A 9,028-nucleotide genomic window follows, 5' to 3' on the forward strand; every position below is an offset into this window, starting at 1 on the left:
ACCCAGGCTCACTGTTACCCAGTCCCAACCCAGCAGGATCACTGATAACTTTTGGGTTTCCATAATTCCTTCCTCTGTTATTTCCATACACATTTTCCTTAATGACTATGTAATTCAGAGAGAGGCTTCCTTCTTTCTTTTTGCTAGAAACACCTCCAGGCCTCAACCTCCTCACAACTACTTTTTAAAATTCCTAGTTTCTTTTAAAGGTCAGTTCAAATCTTAGGTCCTGGACCAAGACTGTTTAAAAATGAAAATACTGGGGGTAGGGGGAAGGGTAACCCTCAGAATACAATGTCCAGTATTACAGAAGGTCAGAGTTGGAATGGACTTCAAAGGCCAATTTAGTCCAACCTGTACCTTCTAAAACAATATCCCTGATAATTGCTTAAAAAGTAATGGTATGTATAAACTATATCAGATTGCCTATTGTCGCAGGCAGGGTGGAGGGAGAGATAGAATTTGGAACACAAAACGTTCTTTGAAGTTTTTAAAAATGGCTTTAATATGTAATTGGAGAAAAATAAAATGTTATATTTAAAAAAGAGTATTGTAAACCTTTGGACAGCTCTAATTCAGTGTGATCCAGTGGAAAGAACAATGAATTTCCATTCAGAAGACCTGGGTTCAGGCTTTGCTACTTTCTACTTATGTGAACTAGGGGAAAATAATTTCAAATTCTTTGAATCTTAGTTTCTACATGTGTTAAATGAAGAGGTTAGATTAAAAGACCTCTAAGTTTACTTCTAATTTTTAATCTCTGATTTTCTGAATTGTTAGCACATTTTCCCCTTGATCAAGCCAAGATCTCCATCTGCTATCTCCACCCATTGCTCCTAGTTCGGTCCTCTGGGGCCAGGCAGAAGAAACCTTATTCTTCTTCCACATATGAGGAGGTGATATACCCCATGAAAACTTCAGAGAAGGCTAAAAGATAAAAATAGAAAAGAGAAAGCTTTCAGATGCAAAATAGATAGTCCCCACCACAGAAAATTGGGGAACATATATAAGAGAAATACATGAAAAGGACAGAAAGAATATCAATGTTATCTCCAGGGCATAGACTGTATTAATACCTTCATCTTTATCCATTCATCTCTATTAAATTCCCACCCCCATAGGAGTATGGGTGGTACAAATGACTGCCTTGAAACTACCACCTTAGTGCAACATTGAGTGGCTTATGGAAGGAAGGGACTTTCTGTAGCTCTAGCTGAAAGAGCTGAAGAGAGTACAGTACTCACCCTTCCCCTCCCCCCGGCTCAGCTGCTACTAAAGATGGAAAATGATTGCAGCTGTCCAATGAAAAACAGGTCCAAGAGATCCAAAGAATGACCTGTCCAGCTGTGACATAGCAGCCTGTGAAGGGTTCAGCAGCTGAGCACCCTGCCTGGCCCAGGAAGCAGCAGCAGAGACACAATGCCCAGCAAAGGGCCAGCCCAGCTGAAAAGTAGAGCTGACTAGTGGTAAACTTCACAAAGATCCTCTGGAGAAAGAAAGGGCATTAAGGCCTTGGAGTACAGGAACCTCACTACCATAATCCTTTGAGTCTTTTCCCAAGACTCCCCTCTCCTGGGATCTGGGGTGTTTGTGGGAGAGTATACCCTTCATATTTTATAGCAACATTTTGTAGCTACTTTCTTTAAATGCCTGTGTTAAAGAGCTAAATCTACTGGCTGGTTAAAGGGAAACACATTAGTGGGGGCCTTTGACCTAGCATTAGAATAGCCACGTACAGGGTTACTCTTAGGACCCTGAGAGTAGTGACAGCCACCCTTCTGTGGACCCAACCTGACTATAAGTAGGGGCCATTGAGCCCCAGAGGGGAGGATAGACATAGAGGGTATCCCCCCTCTATGAATATTCCCCAAGTCTTTTCTTTTCTAGGCTAACCATCCCTAGTTCCTCCAAATGTTCCTTTATTGTGGAAGGTCCCCAGTCTTCTGACCATTCTGATTGGTGCTGGATCTATTTTAATTTGCCAGTGTCCTTTCTAAGATGTGCTGCTCACAAAATGCTCACAGTATTCCAGATGTAGCTTGGACCCTTCACCTTTATCTTTCTAGACACTATTCCTTTATTAATGCCAACTAAGATCATGTTAACCTTTTGTTTGTTTGTTCGTTTGCTGTTACCCTATTGATTTATATTGAGCATGCAGTTCCTAAAACAGGCAGCTCTTTTTCCACACAATCTTGTCTAGCCATGACATTCTCCAGATGTAGCTGCCCTCAGAAAATAGACTGTCCCCAAAGTAATGGTCAAGAACAGCATCCCATAGGGGCAGAGATCCATCCCCACCCCCACCTTCCCTTCATTCACAGTGGTAGATTGGAAGAAATCTCTAGATTCTGAGAGTCAGGGGCAGGGAGAGAGTTTGCTCGCCTCTATCCACTCTATAATTTGGCCCCAATTTAGGAAAAGATGTCTTATTTTTATAAGGCTAATTTATGATTATGCTAATTTATTCATTGACTGACTTGTGTAGGGTCTAACATAAATGAGTAGCAGAATGAAGATAAGGGTAGATGATGATTGGACAAGGGGGAATGAAGGGACTTTAGTGGTTCCCTATTACCAACTGAATATAAAAATTCTTAGTCTGACATTCAAGGTCCTCTATGTTCTTCTTCCAATATGACTCTCAGCTTTATCTCATATTACTCCCCTCCATATATTCTGTATTACAGAGAAACTCACCATATGCCAATATTATTCTGCCTTCTCTTGTTACAGCCTTTGGGGAGTACAGTGGAAAAGATGCTAAATTTGGAGTCAGAGAACCTAGATTTAAATCTTGACTCTGCTGCTTGCAAATTGTGTGACCTTGGCCCAGTCACATAACCTCTGGGATACCAGTTTTCTCATCTATAAAATAATGGGGTTGAACTAAATGACTTCTTACACCCTTCTACAACAAAATCTATTATCCTAAGTGTCCTGTGTTTCTCATACTATTCACCCTGGCTATAAATGGTACTTTTCACATCACCTCCTCCCCTGTACCCCTCATCTTTGCCAATTGAGATTCTCATTTCCTTTGAGGACCAACTAATTTTCCATCCCCTGCATGGAAACCTTCCCTGATCCTTGCACCTGGGAGAGAGTGTTACCCTATTGGATCCCTAACAGCAGTTTGCTTGGATCTCTCTGAAACATTTATCCTATTCTAATGTCTGTTTTACTTATTTGTGTTCATGTTCTTTCATCTTTGTGACCCCCTTGATACCAAGAATTGTATCACTTTCATACTCATATGCCCAGCTCTTGGGAGTCATCTTTCTATTTAGCTTCAACTTCCTTCTTCTTCTAGTTTTTTACTGTAAGAAATTGCAGTTAAATGGAAGTGTGGCTTATGGGTGCTCCTTGAAGACCAAAGAAGTTGGCATGTGGTCTTATCTTACTCCAAAGTCAACAAGAAATATTATTTCATGGTATATTTTACCACTATATACTGTACTATTTTGAGGATAAGTATTTGCAAAAAGACCACCATGAAAATAATTCCAACTTTTGCAGCAACATCCTTTGTTAAGGATAAAGAGATAGAGAAATTATATGAAGAACTCGCTAAGACTCTCCAAATTTAATCAACAGACCCTCACTTGATGACTTCAGTGCAAGGATGAGGAGAAGTATATAGGAAAGCATAGTTCAGAAAGACAGAGGCCAAAGACTTGTAGATAACACTGAAACCTCACGCCTTTATATTGCATATCTCTTCTTTGAGAAAAGATTTGGTAGGTGCCAGACATGGTGAGCATCAAATAACATTGAAAAAAACTTAGCAGAGAGGAAAAGACTCGTTATTGATTTTTATCCCTGTCTAGTATTGAGAGACACTCGGCTACACGCACATTGGATGGGGCATTCAACCCTTTCTGTTCTGTACCCAGTCATGCAGTTTGAGTTCAGTATAGGGAAGGCCTAACCTCCAGTTAGGGAGATTAGGACCCCAACTTTCACATTCACTAGCTAATTACTAAACCCTTTCCTTGATTGGATGGGAGCAAATGGGGAGGTGGGGCAATTTGAAAGATAAGGGCTCATCTCCTGAAAGACAATATCTATGAGAATCCAGAGAAAAACAGTGGCCTTGGTTATCCAAGAAACTGGTTGTCTGTAGGTTTTCAAGTTTCACATAACAATAGATTTCTTTTTCTTCAGAAAAAAAGCAGGTCAGATTGCTTTCTTATTTCCAATACAGAAAATACCTTTGTACATTGACTATGCTCAGCATATAGTATAAAAAGCAACAAATAACATGGGAAGGCAGATTAGGCACAGGAAATTAATTATTTTTCTACTATGATAATAACTTTTGCTCAGATTTTAACATGACTTTGGATGGGTAACTTAGAGAGCTTGTCCATCAGTATTATGTACATGCAAAATACACATAGGCATATATATGCATGTATGTATGTATGAAGTCTACTTTGACCCATCCTCCCAGATCCAGAATGCCACTCAAAGTTCTCTTTTAAAAAATTATTTTATTTTTAATTTATGGAATAAAACAAGCATTTCCATAACAGTATAATAAAAAGACGATTGCACATGAAACTTCAAATCTACTATGCACAACTTGCTATTCCTTTCAAATATACAATGAAATTATCATGTAAATGTCTTTTTTTTCCTATTCCCCCTCCCCCTCCCTAGAGATGGCTATTAGATACAAATAGGTATATAAATAGGTAAAATTATTCTGAACGTATTTTTATTTATTGGTTCTTTCTCTGGATGCAGATAGCATCTTTCTTCATATGTCCTTTACAATTAATTTGGGTATTTATGATAGGCCAAATAACTTATTTGATTAAAGTCATTCTTCAAACAATGTTGCTGTTACTGTATACAATGTTCTCTTGGTTCTGCTCATTTCACTCTATATTATTTCATGCAAGTCTTTCCATGTTTTCCAAGGTTATTGAGCTCATCGTTTCTTATAGCACTGTAGAATTCCATCACAATCATATACCACAACGTGTTCAGCCATTCCAATTATTTGTGCTATGTCTCATCCACACTACTATCGGCTCAAGCTAACTGACTATGTTCCTCTTTTTTGTTGGGGGCCAGTGACTAATGATCTAATTCCATTTAATCACAAAATTGTTGTGGTTTTTTTTTTTGGAGGGGGGAAGGCAGGGCAATTGGGGGTAAGTGACTTGCCCCAGGTCACACAGCTAGTAAGTGTGTCCAGTGTCTGAGGCCAGATTTGAACTCAGGTCCTCCTGACTCCAGGGCCAGTGCTCTATTCACTGCACCACCTAGCCACCCCCAATCACAAGGTTGTTGTGAGGATCAGATGAGATAACTTGTGAAATGTTTTGAAAACCTTTAAGTACTATGTAAGTTCTAGCTATGATTATAAAGTACAAAGCTCAGAACTTTTTCTTCTAATAATCCTCCATGACCACTGCATAGTCCACCTATGGTGTGAAGGGGAATTTGTATTTGACCCAGAAAATGGAGAAAAAAGAGGTTCCCCTTACCACCCCTACACATTCCTATCTGGCTCAGCAAAATATGACCATTCAGTGTGTCCAAGTAATTTTGGGTTGAAACTCCACACTTCTTAATGGCAATGTGATTGCCTTTATTTATGTCCCTCCATGGTGATATATGAAGCTCTTCGGAAGCAAAAAATATATGAGACAATAAATAAAAGTCAGGATCTTGGCCATAGAAAACTCCACAGAGGAAAGAAAATGAGAGGAAGAGGTGAGCCTTAGGTCTCTGGACAAGATTGAACAGGCAGTTTAGAGGAAGCTACTTTTCAGGAGACTTCTTTGGAGAGGGTTGACATTAAAGAAGGGGCAGCCAGAAGGGATGGAAAGAAGCAATTGGGGGCAAAGGCTAGGATGGAGCTCAAGAGAGGGTCAAGGTCTGCAATGTGCTATGTCTCCGTAGGCCTCAAACAGCCTACCCGGAGCTCATCCTCAGCAAAATTATAAAGTAGATAGGTATCCCTTTAATGCCCCCTTCCCTTCTATTTTAGACCTTTCTCTTCTTCCTGATGCCCTGGCCCCAGCCTTCCCTAATATTGCTATTGTATCCTCTTCTCCAGACCTTGTTTGTTTAACCAATTCAACTTATCCCTGGTAAGATGTAAGTTGAGAACAACTTAAAGCATTAATCTCTCCCAGTAGTGTTTACATTTTAATAGGAGACTAGAAGATCAAGCAGCTTTTCAGTTCCAAAGGAATTAATTGCTAATAGTAAAATTTTAGGCACCTTAACAGGCAGTAGAAGAAATATTTTTAACATTTAAACGTTTTCGTATTTTTGATCCATTTATTTAGAAGATGTGAAAGAAGTCCTTGTGCCCTTTTAATTTCGATTGAGAATTAGCTCCTTACAGCTACCTGATGCACTAGCTCAGTGCTTTGCACAAAGTAGGTGTTCAACATTGACATGGTTTCATCACTGTACCTCACATAAGAAACTCCATCTGTATTGAATAAATGGGGGGCAAGATAGGATGGAGGGAAATATAGTTAGTCTCTCACAACATGACTATTATGGAAGTGTTTTGCATGACTATACATGTATAACCTATATCAAATTGCTTGCCTTCTCAATGAGGGTGGGTGGGGAGAGAGGAAGAGAGAGAATGTGGAACTCAAAGTTTTAAAAATGAAATGTTAAAAATTGTTTTTGCATACAACTGGGAAATAAGATATACAAGCAATGGGGTATAGAAATCTACATCACCCTATAGGAAAATAGAAGGGGAAGAGGATAAGAGAATGGGGGGGGGTGATAGAAAGGAGGGAAAAGTGGGGGAAGGGGTAATCAGAATGCATGCTGTCTTGGGATGGGGGAAGGGAGAGATGGGGAGAAAATTTGGAACTCAAAATCTTGTGGAAATGAATGTTGAAAACTGAAAATAAATTAATTTTAAAAATTAAAAATTAAAAAGAAAGAAATTCCATCTCCCAACTCTTGGCATTTTTGCTGGCTGGTTCCCATCACCTGGAATTCTCTACATTTTCATCTCTTCCTCCTTTCTTCCTCAGCTTCCTTCAAATCCCAGCTAAAATCCCAGTTTCTACAGGAAATCTTTTCCAAATAGGGCTTTCCCTCTGTTGGTTATTTCCTGTTTGTCCTGTATCTAGCTTATTTGTATCTAATTATTTGCAAGTTGCTTTCCCCATTAGACTGTGAGCTTCTTGAGAATAGGAGATATTTTTTTACCTTTTTTTGTATCTCCAGCACTTAGTACAGTACTTAGTACATAGTAGGTGCTTAATAAATGCTGGTTGATTTGACTTACTAAATTTTTAAAAACTAAACTTTTAGTCCTAGTTCTTTCCTTATACTTAGCCCACAGTCATTCTGGTTGCATCTTTAGCTCTGCCCACTCTGTATCGATTCAGCCCTGCCAATGAAGCAAAGAAGAGGCAGAGTTATTAGAAGTGTACAAAGACACTAGATTAGTTAGAAATGTCTTTAGTCCTCATGGCCCTGAGGTCTATCAGCTGTAAGAAAATAAGAATTGCCTCTTTTTATTTGATTTTTCCCTTTTATCCCATTCTATCAACTTTCTTCTGGTCTCACTTCCATTCTTACTCAGTCTTAACCCTAGGGTCAGCCACTTCAATAATGCCTTGCCTTCTATCTTTGACTTGCTTGCTCCCTCGACATTTCTCTGTTCTTACTCTACTAACCTTCCACCCTAGCTAATGTCTACCATCTGCTGCCTCTGCCCCTACTCCTGAGCAGGCTACAGTCCTGACAGTAATCAGGAAACCTTACTGACTGAGTCCTCTGCCAACATATGCTTAACAAATTTATCTAACCTCATCTGAGCCCTGATTTTTGAAATTTTTATTCATCTCTTATGGAATGTTACATTCTCCAAAACAACTACTCTAGGCCAGAGAGTGGGGGAGTGAGGAAGGAAGACAGAAGGGGGAGGGAGAGAAAGAGACAGAGACAGAGAGACAGAAACAGAGAGATACAGAGACATAGAGCCATAAAGACAACAGAGAAACAGAAGACAAGTAGCAGAAACTGACTCAAAATCTAGCACCCCAAAACTGCACTGGGCTGCCTTTCAATTGAGGGGCTCAGATTACCCCACAATGATTTTGGCCTCCGTCCTTACTCTCTGAGATGAAGAGATGTGTGATCCTTCCAAAGAGGTTTATAAGATGCAGAATTGCATCTTATAAATGTAAGAGCAACTATCCCTTAGGCTGGTCCTGGTATTGTGTGAAGGGTTAGAAATTTAGCTTGTGTTTTTATTGATGGCTCATTCGACATCTACCCAAACTCCCAAACTCCACATAGAAAATTCTGGTTTGGCACCCTGAGCGTGAAGGCCGCCAACACAGAGAATGAACACAGTAACACGTTGACTTACACAGCAAGGCCAGCCAGCGCATTAGAGTCCACTCAGACAACTCTTCCTACTTCGCTTGCTGGGATGATGATGGTTTAAGGTTTAGCTCCACCATTTATTAGCAATGTGATAATGAAAAAAATCGCTTAGCCTATGTTTCCTTAGCTGTAAAAGAAAGATAATCAGACTTATACCACCTACATCTGGGGTCGTTCTAAGGAAAACCTTTTGCAAATCTCATTGAAAAGTGATGGTAGCTCATATTCACCTGGCAGTAATGTGGTGCTATGCTGGACTGGTGAGCAGGATTGGGTGGCAAGGGGCTTGGCATACCCTTTTATTTGCCCCCACCTTTGAGAGTGATTTTCTTTTTAGTGAATGCTGAAGCTCCTCTCCACTGGGAAGTGGTTTTCCTTTCAAACCAGCCATGGAAAATAACGAGACAGTATGTGACCAAGGTCTGTTCAGTCATTTCAGTTGTGTCCATCTCTCAATGACCCTATTTGGCGGACCAGGTGTTTCCAAGTTTATCTTCTAGGAAGCATTACCGACTCATTACCAGATCTCTGAATCTACTTAATGTAGATACATACAAAAGAGGAGATGAGTGAGCTGAACAATTTCCAAAATACTGAAATGTATTCAAAGCCCAACATAAATGCGTCTACCTCT

This window comes from Trichosurus vulpecula, chromosome 4 (assembly GCF_011100635.1).
Source record: "Trichosurus vulpecula isolate mTriVul1 chromosome 4, mTriVul1.pri, whole genome shotgun sequence".
NCBI lineage: Eukaryota > Metazoa > Chordata > Mammalia > Diprotodontia > Phalangeridae > Trichosurus > Trichosurus vulpecula.